The following is a 17,098-nucleotide window of genomic DNA, read 5'->3' as shown; positions in this document are numbered from 1 at the left end:
CAACCCACTTGACACATAGGGAGCACGTATGGTTTGGTTTTATGGTTACCACCCAGCGTTGTAAATGGTTTCTTGGCTTAAACCATTTGGCTTGTCACTCAATGTAAAGCCACCTGTAATGGAAAGAAAAGCAATAAGTAGAGACAGGAAAGATGGGAGAAATAGGAAGAGAGGAGGGCAGGCACAGAAAACGAATGATAAAGGCTATGAAAGAAGTAGGCAGCATTATATATACATATATACAGGTAAGCCCTTGATTCATGCGAACTTTTTTCACGCGATTTCGGTTATCCACGAATTTTTCGTACAGTAATTAAAACATAAAATTATAGTATTCAAATAATTAATTTTAATATACAAGAGAAATAAATAAAATATAAATATGCCTACCTGCTGCCCGTGTGCATACATATATGTGTGTGTGTGTGTGTGTGTGTGTGTGTGTGTGTGTGGAAGGTTGGTCTACTACGCACCACACAGTCAGTTTGAATCCGACGGTCAAACCAGGCATAACTCGCGAATCGTTATTTGTGGCTTATTTTTCTGCCTTCCAGTGATTGCTTGCCTTGTCTGCCAACATGGGGCCTAAGCGTAGTGCTAGTGATGCATGTGGTAACACACCAAAACAGACTTGTAAAGTGATGTTGCTGACAGAGAAAGTTAAAGTGTTGGACAAACTTAAGGGAGGAATGTCGGCGACAGTTCTCCGTCTGGACGATTCCCCGTCATTTATTTACATACCAGTTTATTTAGCAAGTACAGTACACTAATTTTTTACTTATATGAGTTATAAAATCCTCCTGAAAATTAGTTATTAACCCCTTAAACGCGGATCGTCGCGTTTACGACGCTCGGCGAAAAGGACATAATGGCGGATCATCGCGTTTGCGATTCTAGTAAATTTTGAATAACCGCGGGCAAGCAGGTTCCAGCTGGTATTGTTTATCAGTACCACCACCCTCTAGCTACAACTAGCATACTTTACCTTTGTACTACTGACCTCAGTTGTTGCCAAGTATTGCATTCCCCCCCCACCACCACCACGGCCCGGCCAGCCTGGCTGTGATACATGGCAGCGCTCTGAGCGCTAAGAACTGTAAATCTGCGCTCTCCTCTCACAAGCAGTTTATGCTACTAGGAAACGCTTGTTTCCCCAGTTGTAATACTAGCTTTTTTTCTCACGGTTTGCCCCTGTTTAGCGTCAGTTTACTGCAGGCTTTCAAATTGACATTATGGCGAGTTCTAGCTCTTCCGAGTCAGTGCAAGCGGCCGACAGGAACGAGAATAAAGTGGCGGGCGTAAGGCAGAATAAAAAGCGCGCCGTGGTGATCTTTTGGGAAGTAATATGATTGAAAATAATGTAGTATACATGTTTTTAGCTGTGAAAATGGAAATGTTTGTTGGGTGACGGGAAGACCGCCGCCACAGTGCATGTTGGCCGTACGCTCCGTTGATTTTAGCCTTATTTTCAGTGCTTATTGTACAAATACGGAATCCTAACTATCTTTACGTTGTAGTATAAAGTTTACTGTGACAGAATGAGGCTGTGGTAGAGGGGAAACCGGGTTGCTGGAGGTGTGAAAGTGAAGAATTGGTTACCCAACTTTGCAAGTCTCCACAAGTCCTTGGGTAGTCCACGAAGGCTCAACACCTGTCTCTGGAGAAAGCTGAATGTAAGTACTATCTGCCATACCAAGTATAATGTTCTAGGGTTAATCTCTGATTTTTGGCGAATATTTTCCTACAGGTACTCAGACCGCGATACAACCCCGCCACTCGGGGGGGAACGACTGTACACGGCCGTGTTTAAGGGGTTAAAGTATTATTTAACCAATAATAGGTATATTTATAGAATGACAGGGAATCGTCCATGTTTTGATGGTGAATTGACTTCATGGTGAATTGTCTCTGAACCGTGTGTTTGGGGTGAGTCAACTGTTCTTACATTAAAGAAGGCAGACTGTAGCATACGGGAGGCAGTGAGGGCAACTGCACCAGACTGTGCTAAAGTGTCTTCACCTGCGCCTGTTAACTGGCTCGGAACCGTATGTTTGGGGTGAATGAGTCAACTGTTTGGACAATAAAGAAGGCAGAATGTAGCATATGGGAGGCAGTGAGGGCTTGTGCACCAGACTGCTAAAGTGTTTCCACCTACGCCTGTGCTTGTCAGGTTTCAGTGTTAAATTTCTTACATTTTTGTTGTTTTTCATACTTTATGATAGTTTATAAGGTGTATGTAGTGCATAAACAGTATTATCCAGATGTAATATACTTAGTAGACATGCGTAATTATGTGCACACAAGGGCAGAACATATACTCAAATTTACCACATATGCGAAGGGTCTGGGAACGTAACCCTAGCGTGAATTAAGGGCTTACTGTATATATATATATATATATATATATATATATATATATATATATTTATATATATCATCATCATCATCATCTTTATCATCAGCCATTTGAGTATCCACTGCAGGACCGGCCTATCTCGACTGAATTCCGGACGATACAGCCAATGTATCTCTACCAAGTGGCTTAGGCTGTCTAGTAGAGATTGTATGTAGGGTGAGAAGTGCTTGTAAGTGTAATTGTTGTGTTGAAGTGGCTTTGGACGTGTGTGTAGTCTGTGAACCAAGTGTAATCAGCCCGCACAAGCCGACTGGTTGCAAGCATACTTCATAGTATGCGACACTGGTTCAACTGCAGCACCCCTGATGTCCGCCAAAGCAGTACGTGGCGGGGCGCGAACCCTCATTCTTCAGTGTACAAAAACCCACACTTTACCACTGTAACACACAAGCTCATATATATATATATATATATATATATATATATATATATATATATTTACCTATATATATATATATATTTACATATATATATATATATATATATATATATATATATATATATATATATATATATATATATATATATATATATATACATGTATATATATATGTATATATATAATATATATATATATATATATATATATATATATATATATATATAGTGGTCTCTTAAGTTTAGCGTGTTTCAAGTGTGCAATATTTGCGTTTAGCAATAGGTTAGAAAAGATACTAATCCTGCGTATTCAGTGATTGCCTTACACGTTTTGCGATGTGGGGCATGTATTGCCTTGCCCTTCTGCCACTAAACCGCCATTGTTATCATTGTTGTGAGCGTCTGGCAACCTTGGGTGCTTCCCCACCCCCCCAGTGCTGAGCATTTGGCATTTTTCGCTGATGAGTAGATGTATAACCATACAGTGCTGTAACTGTATAATGTATTGCTAATACACTGTGTTTAATTTTCAGCACTTAACGTAGGAAATCTGGGGTCACAAGGGTGACTTGGAGGATGTGCGCTGACTAATTGATATTTTTTCCTGTATAAAGTGCACTTTGCATTTAATGGTGGTTTCACCAGACTAATTAAATCGCTAAATGCGAGGGAGCAGTGTATATACCGGCATGTATATATATATAAATCTCCCCTAAATCCAATTTTTTTCCCACCCGTAATTTGAAATTGCCACGCAGCACCCAACAGCTGTTTGCACCACGGCCCTTTCACCCCTTCCTTCCTCCTCCCTCTCCCCTACCCTGTCAGGGTTTCCATTAGGTAATTTTCATTACCAAATGTGGACCAGTTTGGTAATGAAAAATTTTTTGGTAATGAATCAGATTACTGTTAAACCTCACTATATTGGACTAATTGGGGCCCAAGCCAGTCCCAAAAAAGCGAAAGTCCGATAAAAGTGACATCTGGACTCCCTCCTGGACTTCTCCTTTTGTTATGCACAGAGGCTTGCTTGTCATTCATGCATTTATTTTCTCTCTCTCTCTCTCTCTCCGCACTGGGCACTTCCATTTTACTTCACATACAGTATTTTTGTCTTTGTCGTCACCTTCATCTTCACCTTCCCATTCACTTTTATCTTCACGTTCAGTTCACTCTGACATTCACATTCACTTTCATATTCTCTTCCATGTCATTTGACCTTCCTTTCACACTCACTTTCACTATCACTCATTTTGAATTTCCATTTCACCTTCACCTGCAACATTACTTTCTCATTTTCACATTTACTTTTACAATTATTCACTCACCTTCACTCTTGCCTTCCCTTCTTTTACTATCACATTCACTTCCACCTTCACTCACACCTTCACCTTCACTTTCTCTTTCACCTTCACTTTCACCTTCACCTTCATTTTCAACTTTTCTTTCACCTTCATCTTCACTTTCACCTTCATCTTCACTTTCAACTTTTCCTTCACCTTCACTTTTACATTCATTTTCACTTTCACTTTCACCTTCATCTTCACTTTTACATTCATTTTCACTTTCACTTTCATCTTCACTTTTACATTCATTTGCACCTTCATTTTCATACATTTTCACCTTCACTTTCACCCTTACTATCACCTTCCACCTTCACTTTCGCCATGATCTTCACTTTCACCCTTACTATCACCTTCCACCTTCACTTTCACCTTCATCTTCACCTTTACATTCACTTTCACCATTTTCATTCATTTTCACCTTCATTTTCACCTTCCACCTTCACTTTCACCTTCATTTTCACCTTCCACCTTCACTTTCACCTTCATTTTCACCTTCCACCTTCACTTTCACCTTCCACCTTCACCTTTACTTTTGCCATCACTTTCATTTTTGCCTTCACCTTCACTTTCAACTTCACTTACTTTCACCTTCACTTTCACCTTCACTAACCTTCACTTTTTCATTCACTTTCACCTCTCTCTCCCGGAGACCGAGAGAAGGAGAGGAAATATAGAAGGAGAGAGAGAGGAGGGACCAAGGTTATGCCTATCTCCCACATTTATTTATGTCAAGGGGACGCCACTTGTCATTTCTGTATTTATTCTCTCTCTCTCTCTCTCTCTCTCTCTCTCTCTCTCTCTCTCTCTCTCTCTCTCTCTCTCTCTCTCGACTTTGACACTCCATATTCACTTGTGTGCTCTCTTTCACCCTCATTTTTACACTCATTTTCACAGTTTTTTTTAATTTTCAGTTTCACTCTCTCTCTCTCTCTCTCTCTCTCTCTCTCTCTCTCTCTCTCTCTCTCTCTCTCTCTGGAGAGGGACAGGGAGGAGGGGAAGGAATGGAAGAGGAGAGAGAGAGAGGAGAGACCAATATTATGATATCTCCTCTGTTTGTTTCTTTATTCATTTATTCCAAGACAGGACTGCTTCTGGCTTTATTGGACTTTTCCTGAGGATACGAATGTAGTCCACTTGGCTCCTCGAGTCCGATGAAAGCGAATTCTGCTATATTGACTGCCATTATATCGAGGCTTTACTGTAATGCATTACCAAACGGATTTTTCACATGTATGAGGATACACAGGATGGAGAGGGTGGATTGTCTGCTGGCTCTGATTAATCTGCTAGCCTACATAGTGTGAAAATAATCAACATGCTGTTAATTATAAGGTGAGTGATTACATTATTTACACATGTATATATAATTAGTGAAGAATAAATGCTAGCTTTACAAATTTGGTAATGAAAAGTTAAATTTGGTAATGAAAATTGAGGAGTTCGGTAACGTGGCTGTTGCGATCAGGCATCGCTGTTTCCCTGTCACCACCAACAGTTACTGCCTAACTTCGATCGCAAGTAGATGCTTATTGCAATGGAAGCCATACGTGTGCATTTTTTGTGAATAAACTGCAATACCTCACCCCTAGACCACATAGTAATTTAGTGTTGTGCAGTGTTAAGAAATTAGAATTTAGAGTGCAAAAGATTAACTGTGGAGTGCAAACTGGTGTGGTGCAATTAACAGTATGCAGTGTTAAACAATTATAACTCACAGTGCAAAGAATTTCTGTAAGTGCAGCACAACACTGGATTACTGTACGTGCTTCAAGAGCATTTTCACCACTGCCAAAGCCTTAGAGAAGGCTGCCACAGACGTGCTGTAAGTACCCTGGCTTAGGTACAGTCTCTTCTAATTCCTCATTCTTTGGTTCCTTTTCATTTATTTCATGCTTTATGTCCATTATTGGTGTGAATAGGATCTTAAATAGGTGCTATGCATGTCTGGTAGGGAGTTATTTAGGTGGCTTTCAAAGTTAGGCTGGGTTAGGGTCCTTAAGTACCAGTCCAGGAGCCAGGGGCCCGCTTTCCGGACATGCCTTTGGCTCTATTACATCAGATAGTGGAGGGATTACTGTATATATATATATATATATATATATATATATATATATATATATATATATACACACATACATACATACATACACACATAGACACATTATATATGTGTGTGTGTGTGTGTGTGTGTGTGTGTGTGTTCAAGCAGTGCACCCAGTGCATGAGGCCTGGGATGGCTGTTATTAATATGTTTGTTTTTCTGTCATTGTTATAATGCATTAATTTCTTGCTGAAGCATGCTGATAGTTATAGTATATACATAGTGATTTTTTTTTTTTTTTTTTTTTTTTTTTTTTTTTTTTTGTGTTCGACTTTGGGCATATGCTTCACAGCCTGCTCCCGAGTCCCAATAGTCCTCCTACATACCATACATCTCCACATGTCACCACTTTGGCACTAACACCCTCCATTCATATTGAATACATGCTAGGAGTGTCTCATACAGGACTGGTGTACTGGTATTAACGGGGGTTTTTATGACATGTCGGTAGGTCTTCTGGTAGATTAATGAGGCCGCTTTCACACGAGGCCACTGGTCACCCAGTGTGAAGGGGCCGGCAACTAGTGTCCTCCACTGAACTCACGCCACTCCTTGGCATGGTTCTCAGTTGAAAGAATGGCATCACATGAAGAACTCCTTCTCCTTGCCTTGCTGGTGGCAACTGGTGAGGCCTTATGAAAGCTCCAATTTGAAACAGTGTTTACAGCGATTGGCAGCAACCGCCAGTGGCGGACATTAGTTGCGTGAGCAAGCCACCGCTTGGAGCTGGTTGCCGGCTGGGCAACCCCAATGGCCTTGTATGAAAGACCCCATTGAAAACTATGGGAAGCAACTAATTGCAGCCACTGGTGGCCTCGTGTGAAAGGAGCCTAAAGTCTGCTTTTATTAAATTCAGATTCCTAAACTGTTCCCTGCCCCAGCGGAGATTTGAACCTGGGTCCGGTCGGACTGAATGCCACCTCTCTACCAACTGTTTGTGTAATAGTACTGTGACCAAGAGTGTTAGGAATGAGGTCAGCTTGAGATGTAGCTGCCAGTTAACCCCTTAGCCTGTAAGAGACTGGTGTCTGCATATGCAGTCCAAAAGTACTAATGGTGAAGAGATGGGAGTCTGCACGTGCATTTGTGCATTCCAAGAGTACAGTGAGTCCCCGAAATACGAAAGGGATAGGGCCCATAAAAACCTTTCGTAATCCGAAATTTCGTATATCGGAACGATTTTCCCCATTGAAATATACACATAAAGGGGGGGATGCGTTCCAGGACCCCATGAGATTCGTGTTGTTGATATGGTGCTAAGTCCATGCAAAAGCTGCGGGTCCTCGTGGCTTGGCAGGTAGCTGAAGATGAAGAGAAGGAGTTGGCCATCTTCTTGTACATTTCCTTTTTCTTCGTCACAGTCCCTACGGTTGATGGTGCAAGGCCTAAAGCTCGCCCAATCTCTGAGACTCCCTGCCCCTCCTTGTGGCGTCTTATTATTTCCAATTTCCTCTCAAGAGTGAGAGTACAATGCTGTTTCTTCTTTGCAGCTGGTTCCCCAGATGCTGTAGATGATGCAGGGCACTTGGGAGGCATGGTGAAAATACGAAAAGGTGAAGAACAGCGAAAAACACCGTAACATACAGCGAAGGTGAGAGGAGAGGATGGACGTGACTCGACTGGGAAGCACACGAAAATGTGTTTACCAGAGAGGGGTTAGTTCGTTTTCTCGCCGCAAGCGAACGCAACGCTGTGCAGTACGCCCATTTTGAATTTTTCGTATTTCCTCGTATCTTTTTTCGTACCATTGAGACATATTTTCGTATTGTGGACTTTGTCCTACATTTATTGCTTTCATACCATCGGAAATTCGTACTTCGAGTTTTCGTATTTCAAGGACTCACTGTACTAGTGGTGAAGAGCTGGGTGGCCACATATGCAGTCCCGCCATTTTTCAGAGTAGTGCGGACATTGAGGCGGCATCCCATGCTCTATGGAGGAGTAGGATGACAATAACAAACTCCCCCCCAGCATTTAATAAATACATTGTGGTTACAGTCACGCAACAGTGACATGAATCAGCTTTAGTAATACTGTATTATATTTTTATATGTACAGTAATCCCCCGATTATCTGACGTAATAGTGGCAAAGGCATGTCCGCGTAATGGCTCCGTCCAGATAATGGACTTCTCCCCTGGCCCCTATTCGTACATAACCTAACTTTGAAAGCCAGCGTAAAAGGTCACTACAGTACATCATACAACACTTGTTCCTGTTGTTTAACACTACTCTATCTGGTCAAACAGTCCTTAAAACCACAGCCAAACAGTTGCCATGGTCAAGCACACCCATCAACCACAGACAAGTAATTACCATGGTCAAGCAGACCCATCAACCACAGACAAACAATTACCATGGTCAAGCAGACCCATCAACCACAGACAAGCAATCATCATTTCAGGGCCATACCCTGCAGTGGCATAGGGGTGGGGGGGGGGGATGGCCACACACGTAAAATGCAGTGAGCACCCAAAACATAATGGTAGAATGGAATAAAATCATGGTACAGTTCAACAAGCTAGAGTGAAATCATATTCAACACTCACGATTCGATCATCCTACATCAGTCTTACCCAGGATCACCTGCTACTCCCAGGTCATCACTACCCTCTTCTTGTTCCCTGGTAAAGGGGCTATCACCACACATTAGGAAGAGGCATGCAAGGAATAGCAAGGCCTGAAGCAGATAGGAAACAACAACAAAAACCACAATATGTGTTGCCATAACAACCGTCTGAGAGGAGCTGTTTACAGTACAGGAGCCACGCGGGAAATAAGAATGACTGAAAGTCTCTCTAGTGGTCGGTGGATAAACTACCCAGCCAGACAGGGCGTTGCAACTGGGCTATTCCCTCCTGGCGTGGCACAAAGATGTTCGTACAGCCATAATTTCTGCTCGGTCATAAGTATTTTATATGGATAGTTTTAATAGAGCTTAGCATAAAGCACACTGGCTGTTGGGATGACAGACAATTCCCAACATCACTAACTCGGAGTTGCCAGTGATTGCCATTAAGTTCTGTGTGGAAGTGAGGCAACCCCTGCAGAAACCATAAGTCGCATACTTTCTAACATCTACCCCATGATAGTTATTGATACACTGTATGTAAGCCCTACATGATATTATTCTTAAGTAGTGGTAGGTGGTGGCAACCATCATCCACTCACTTGATGTAGTGCTGCCTACTTCTTCCTTAGCCTTTAACATTCATTTTCTGTGCCTGCCCTCCTCTCTTCCTATTCCTCCCATCTTTCCTGTCACTTCTTATTGCCTTTCTTTCCTTTACAGGTGGCTTTACATTAAGTAACAAGGCAATTGGTTTCCTGTAAGCCAAGAAACCATTTACAGCGCTGGGTTGTAATCATGTAATCAAACCATACGTGCTCCCTACGTGTCAGCAAGTGGTTTGGTGGAGGGTTAATGTCCCTCCCCGTAAAACAAATAACTCAGAGTCAAATGGCCACCCCTTACGGGATTATGATGTCTGGCAATAGAGAGATAGATAGTTATACAGTATAATCTCGTATTTTGACAGAGGTCAGTTTTCAGACCCCCATGCAAAATTAAAAACTTCTAAATTTAAGCTGAACTTCTTATGGGGAACATTAGCACTGTTTTGCAGCTGGCCAACCATGACTTTTAAAACTTCCCTTTTTCACATACAAACCCAAATTAATGCATAGTAATAATTAAATATAGCCTAAATAAGTGTTCTACACAACTTTACTCACCCAAATAGGAGCTTCTGGGTGGCTTGGGTAGATGCTGGAGATGGAATGTGGGGTGAGGTGGGTTAGTTGGATATACTTGGCCTCTCCAACGAAGTCGCATCCAATCCAAAACCCACAATATTGAAAACCTCGTCCTCGAGCACGTCCACATCAGCATTTTCGGCATCTTCTCCCACATTTTCCTCAATCATGATGTTTTCGAAAACATTGGCGAGAGGCTGTTCTGGTCGAAATTAGCTGATAATCTTGGTTTAGTTTTGCTGAAGAATGGTTCTACTGTACAGCTGCATAAAGTTTTTCTTCACTTCCTGTAATGAATTTGGCAGAGGGCTGTCTGGAATAGCTCTGGAGTAGGGCTCAAAACCACCTGTACTAGGTTGTTGCTCCATGCATGGGTTGTACTGGGATGTACAGTAAAGTACAGCGAAAACTTATGGAAATCGAAACAAAAGCACCTGTTGCGCTGTTTGCAGCAAACACGCGACTGAAAGCTAAGCGGCAGCTGTAGAGGGCTGCGTAGTCGCAAAATGACCGCTGCCAATTGAACATCGGCTTGCGTCAGAGTTTTCCCGCTTCACAGCTCGTAGAAATTGACGACGGGGTAGCGCTAAATATGCCATTGTAATTTGAATCGTCAAAATGGAAACCATTGAAATTTGAATCATCAAAGTGGAAACCGTTGAAATTCGAGCTTATCTATCTATCTATCTATAGCCCAACACCCTAATCCCGCAAAGGGTGGCAACAGACAAAACGCCTCCAAGTCGCTCTGTCACCCACCATATCTCGCAACTCCATTCCTCCACCTCATCCCCAGGCTCCCCCTCCCTCTCCCTCCCTCCCCTTCACCTACATACACCCTCTTAGTCTTTCATTCTCCATTCTCTCTTGTAATATACTAATTTCCAAGATATGCTTTAGTGTGGTAAATGCAGTATTACTGCTACTAGAAGCCATAACACACATCAGGTATGACAGCTTTCATCACATGTACAAGTCTGTACCTCCATGTTCGGTTTGAAACCCATATAATTTAGTTTTCTAAAAGAACAGTGCTTTATGTGAAAAGAGCTGAAGAAAATCAGTAAAGTTTTTTTGCATGAAAATTGTACATTGTTTAAAGCCGAAATTGTGCTGAAATATCTCTTGCAATAGAGAGAGAACGTGAGGCCTTCATTTTCTTCAATTAATTTTATGGTATACGAAGTTAGTTTGTAACAGCTGAATTCAGTTAACATAAAGGATTTCATTCATTCATTCATTGCCAGACGCCATATATCCCAGACGGGGTGGCCAAGGGCTTAGAGTTAATTGTTTTACAGGGAGGGGCACTAATCCTCCACCAACCCCACTTGACGTAGGGATGCCAACAGCATCTGGTGTTCCCAGGCGGTCACCCATCCAAGTACTAACCAGACCCAACGTTGCTTAACTTCGCTGATCGAACGGGAAGCGGTGTACTCAACGTGGTATGGCCGTTGGCCACATAAAGGATCACTTATAAATATATTACATATTAGGGAAAAAAAGAAACAAAGCCAAATTAGTTGGCCACATAAAGGATCACTTATAAATATATTACATATTAGGGAAAAAAAGAAACAAAGCCAAATTACAAAAAAAGCCAACCAGCTATTTTTGGGAACCAGTCACTTCAAAAAAAGCTTAAGTTGAAGAATTTCGACCAAAAAAATGACAACCTGGCAGTCCTGGTCCAACGGGGCAGACAGCACAGAAAGAGTTTTTGTTTTTGGTTGAAACAAATGATCCTGAGCTGTGTCATGCAAACATTTCATATCGAAGAATCATTACATATTTCTTGTAAGCCTAATTATTTTTCTCTTGGTGAACAATCAATTTTTTACGGAAGGAAAGAATAATAATCATCCCAGTACTGAGATGGTAGACTCAGACCATTAGTTTTTGTTTATGTTTGACTATATTAGTCACTCTTCCTTATAGAAATAAGTAAAAATGTGGTTATAATATCTTCCTTCCTTTTAGTGACACAGAGGGCAGATAAAACGAACGGGGTTTAGTTGACCACCTTTAATGTTGAAAATTAAATAATCTGGTGAAGAGTGGCAGTTTTTCCTTGGTTAGTGACACTGGGAATTGAGAATTTGTTATATACCAATATAAATTTCTTATTTATAAACACTTATTTTACTACATTTCACTAATGACATTTTCACTTTTTTCATAGTGTACTTATTATATATAGGCACGTACACATTCTGGTCACAGTTCGTATGCACAAACGTCACTGTCATAAGATATCTGAAGGCATCACTGCCACTGTATCACACGTCACAACTGCGTCATATATCGTAATACCAGTATTATGAAAGTTTACAGATTGCATATTTACATCACAATTTGTACATATTCTGTATACTGTAGGAACTTCTGTCTATCTATTGCCAGACGCCTCAAACCTGTTTGGGGTGGCCACAATCAAATCGCCTCCATGTCGCCCTCTCCCCCACCATTTCACTGCCCTGCTCCCAACTCACACCCCCCTCTCTCATATACCTCTCCACCACATCCCTCCATCTCATCCTCGGCCTCCCCCTCCCTCTTTCCCCCTCCACCTCACTCACATACACTCTCTTCGTCAGTCTTTCACCCTCCATCCTCTCCACATGGCCAAACCACCTTAGTGTGTTCCTCATAACGCTTCCTATCACATCCACATCAACACCACAACGCTCTTGTATATCCTCATTCGTCAGCCTGTCTCTCCATGTGACTCTACAGGCTCCTCTTAAATAACTCATTTCCACTGCTCTCACTCTTGACTTGTGTCCTTCCAACAACATCCAAGCTTCACTTCCATACGTTAGAGTTGGTATCACAGTACTGTCATCTAGTAACTTTTTCACTTCGATGCGCACTTCCCTGTTTCTTATCACCGCTTTCAAATAACCAGCCACTTTTCTTCCCTGCTGTACCCTTTCAAGCACTTCACCCTCCAAACCTCCATCCTTACTTATCACACTACCCAAGTAGTTAAAAGTACTCACATTTTCCAATTCCTCACCATCCAACCTCGCTGTACATTCACTGACTTCACTTCTCTCAAAGACCACCACTTTACTCCTCCCTACATTCACCTTTAGATTCCGTCTCTTACACACACTCCCAAACTCATCCACCAAGCCTTGCAGCTCTCCTTCGTCTTCACTCAACAACACAGTATCATCTGCAATCAACAGTACAGGGAGTTTCCAAACACTATCCTCTCTCACCAGAGCCACTCCAACATCCACTACCCTACCTTGTACCTCTTTTATTATCCCATCCATGTACAGATTGAACAACCATGGAGACATGACACATCCCTGTTTCAACCCAACCTTCAAAGAAAAAAATTCACTTAGTTCCCCATCCACATGCACTTCAGCCTTTGCACAATCATACATACTCTTCACGGCATTCAACAACTTCCCATCTACTCCATATATTCTTAATACTTTCCACAATCGTTGTCTATCGACCCTGTCATATACTTTCTCCAAATCCATGAAAGACGCATACAACTTCTTTCCCTTCTCTAGAAACTTTTCCACTAAAGATATAAGAATGAATATCTGATCTACACAAGCTCTTCCCTTCCTAAAGCCTCCCTATTCTTCTCCAACTAATTCCTCTGTTCTTTCTCTAACTCTGTCAGTAAGGATCATCTGCAAACAACAGTACAGGTAGTTTTCAAACACTATCCTCTCTCACCAGGGCCACTCCAATATCCACTACCCTACCTTGTACCTCTTTTATTACCCCATCCATGTGCAGATTGAACAACCATGGAGACATGACTTTTCCTATTATACTAAGAAGACAAATGCCCCTATGATTACCACACACTTCTTTTTCCCCTTTTCCTTTGTACAAGGGAATAATTATACCTGACTTCCAATCCTCCGGGATTCTACCTTCCTCCCAGGCCAATCTACACATCTTCCACATCCATTCTACTACTATCTCTCCCCAATGCTTCAGCATTTCACCACACACTCCATCAATTCCTGGGGCTTTCCCCAATTTAACATTCTTCATTGCTTCCACAACTTCTATCCTACTGATTTCGTCCTGTCTTCTCACCTCCCTCCTTCTCCCAGCCACTTCTAATCGCATTCCTTCCATCCTGTTTGTTCAACAATTCCTTAAAGTGTTCTCTCCATCTGCTCACTTTTTCTCCCTTTTCCACTAGTAATCTACCATTTTTATCTTTTACTCCCCTGCTAACCTTACTTCCACGCTGTCGTACTCTCTTTACCTCTTTCCAGAACATTTTCTTACAGTCCCTCCACTTTACACTCAAATTCCTTCCAAATTCCTCATGCACTCTCTTCTTTCTCTCTTACTAATCTTTTCACCTCTCCTTCTACATATAACTCTCTCTTCCACCTCTCAACTTCTGCCACGCCCCTATTTCTCATCCATTCATTGTATGCTTTCTTCTTTTGTGCCACAGCCTGTCTCACTTCTTCAGTCCACCACGCTGTTCCTTGCACCCCCCCCCCCTCCGTCTTCTCTTCCTCCCACACACCACATCACATGCTGCACAATTTCTTCTGTAAATATCCTGCACACACCTTCCACGTCCCCCATCTGCTCCAATTCATATCTGCCCAATCGTTCCTCCACTTCCCTCTTATACTCTGCCTTTTTCTCATCCTCTTGTAACCTTTCCACTCTCCTTGCAACTACTCCTTCCTCTCGTCTTTCCCTTCTTCTATTTCTCCATCTTACTTGGATCCTAATTCTGGCCACCACCAAGTAGTGGTCAGAAAGTCCACTCCCCCAACCTCTATAAGCTCTTGCATCCATTACACATCTTTGCATCCTTTCATCCACACACACATAATCAATCATTGCCTTCCTTTCATTCAGTTCACCACCCACCCTTCTCATCACTCGCCATGTATACCTGCGGATTATTTTATGCCTGAAGTGGGTATTGGCTATCACGAACCCCCTTCCAGCATAAATGTCCACTAACGCACTGCCATTCTCATCTATCTCAGCAGGCACACCCCACTCACCAACTATTCCATCCACCTTCACATTCCCTACTTTACCATTCATATCACCGATCAAAAACACTCTCTCATTCCTCCCAAACTTTTCCATACACACTTCCACATTTGTCCAGAACTCTTTTCTCACTCTGCTAGCACGATCTTGCGTTGGCACATACACACACACACAATCGCCCACATTTGTATTCCAACTTTCAACCTTACCCACACAATCCTTGACCCAATGTAATCCATACTGTCTTATGCTCTTCTTCCATCTTTTACTCACAGCTATACATACTCCTTCCCTTGCCCTCTCATTCTCACCTACTCCTGCACATATACCCCACCCGTACTCCCATTCTCTCACACTCTCACCTCTCCATTTTGTTTCAGTTATTCCACATACATCCACTTTCGCACCGTCAAGCACCTGGACAATCTCTCTCTCTCTTTCACCTCATCATTTGCTCTTCTTACATACAGTATACTATTTACAGTACAAGCAGTCCCCATTTTGCGGAAATAGTTGGTTTTTAAAGGTCTTTCGTGTTATTTTTTTTCTGTAAGTCCATGTGGAGAGAATGGAGAATGAAAGACTGACTAAGAGGGTGTATGTAGGTGAGGTGGAGGGAGGGAGAGGGAGGGATAGACCGAGGATGAGGTGGAGGGATGCAGTTGAGAGGTATATGAGGGAGGGGGGGGGTGAGTTGGGGGGAGGGGAGTCAAATGGTGGGTGACAGAGTGACTTGGAGGCGTTTTGTCTGCGCCCACCCTTTGCGGGATTAGGGCGTCGGGCTATAGATAGATAGATAGATAGAAGTCCATCTCTCATTCCCATTCTCTCTCTCTCTTTCCAACCTAGCCCTAATCCTATAATTACTGAGGTCACAAAGTTCTTCCCCTGTATCCCATCGCCTTTCTACTTCATACCTACTTCTGTGCTATTCTCTCTCTCTGTGTGTGTCTCTCTCTCCCACACCGATTGAAGCCCATTATTGTCTCCACTCCTCCATTTCTCCCCCACACTTCCCTGAAGTACAATTATTGACTCACCTTGTCAGTGTCTTCACATAACCCCATCCTTCCTTGTTATGACTGACCTCTGCCCTCTCTCCCACCCCCCCACCCCCAGTTTTTTTTTCGGATCTGGATTATTCATAAGTCAATCCTTCGTACATAAGGGTCTGCATGTAATGCTGATTTCTTGTGTGGGGTGTTTTGGGAAGAGCATGTGGAGATTGTCAAGCAAGAAAGAATTGATCTTGTTGGTGAGTCCCTTTGAGCATGTGGAAGAGCTTTGTTTCTTGGGAGACATGTTATGTGCTGGGGGTGGGGCTGCAGCTAGCAAGAGTGAGGAGTGGTTGGAGGAAGTTCAGGGAGGTGTTGCCTCTGACTTTGAGAGGGCTCTCCCTCCATGCTAATGGATGTTTATATGCAGCATATTAGGAGTGTAATGTTCAGTGGTAATGAAACCTGACCAGTAAAGGATGAAGATATTCGTAGGCTCAAAAAACATACAGAAATGACGGTGTTTTGATGGATGTGTAGTTTGTCCTTGAATATGAGGGCCTGGTGAGGCTATGTGTACGATTGAAGGGTTGAGGAGAAGGCTGGGATGGAAGTGCATTGGTATTGTGATGAGGAGGGGTAGATTGAGATGGTTTGGGCATGTGGAGTCAATGGACGATGACAGGTGGGTGCAGAAAGTGAGAAGTGTGAGTGTCAGGGGTCATGGTGCGAGAGCTAGACTGAAAAAGACTTTGGATGAAGTCATAGAGTGTGATCTCATGGATAAGGGACTGAATAGGGAGGCTGCCAGAGATTGAGCAGCATAGAGAGCTGCCATTAAGTGACCAAGGCCTAATGAAACAAAGCAGTTTACACTGTATTTCACATCTCACACTTTTCCTTCTGTGAAAACAGTTTACACATCACTATCATCAATAATTTATTAATGTCACTTTCATTTACAATCACCCCACACCAGTTCCTAGAACTTTTCTAGTATGTGGAATTTATAGTAGCACTCTGGGCAGTGGCACCTGGCACTCCACAAGCACATACACACACTCTGAATTATCGGTCTTACCTGTGAG

The 17,098-nt window shown here is 42.4% G+C and overlaps 1 protein-coding gene and 1 non-coding gene across 2 annotated transcripts in view; one reads left to right on the top strand and one right to left on the bottom strand.

Moving 5' to 3' along the window:
* HUWE1 (HECT, UBA and WWE domain containing E3 ubiquitin protein ligase 1) overlaps positions 1-17,098 on the top strand; it is a 1,134,422-nt gene that overhangs the window by 210,482 nt on the left and 906,842 nt on the right. The window lies entirely within an intron of this gene.
* Positions 11,340-11,458, bottom strand: LOC145401433 (5S ribosomal RNA). The gene has a single exon (XR_013897584.1). It is a non-coding gene; the product is annotated as a 5S ribosomal RNA (ribosomal RNA).

This window comes from Coenobita brevimanus, chromosome 55, assembly GCF_032717465.1.
Source record: "Coenobita brevimanus isolate Jiangsu-jjx chromosome 55, ASM3271746v2, whole genome shotgun sequence".
In the NCBI taxonomy this organism is placed as follows: domain Eukaryota; kingdom Metazoa; phylum Arthropoda; class Malacostraca; order Decapoda; family Coenobitidae; genus Coenobita; species Coenobita brevimanus.
This window is presented reverse-complemented; position numbering and strand designations above follow the sequence as displayed.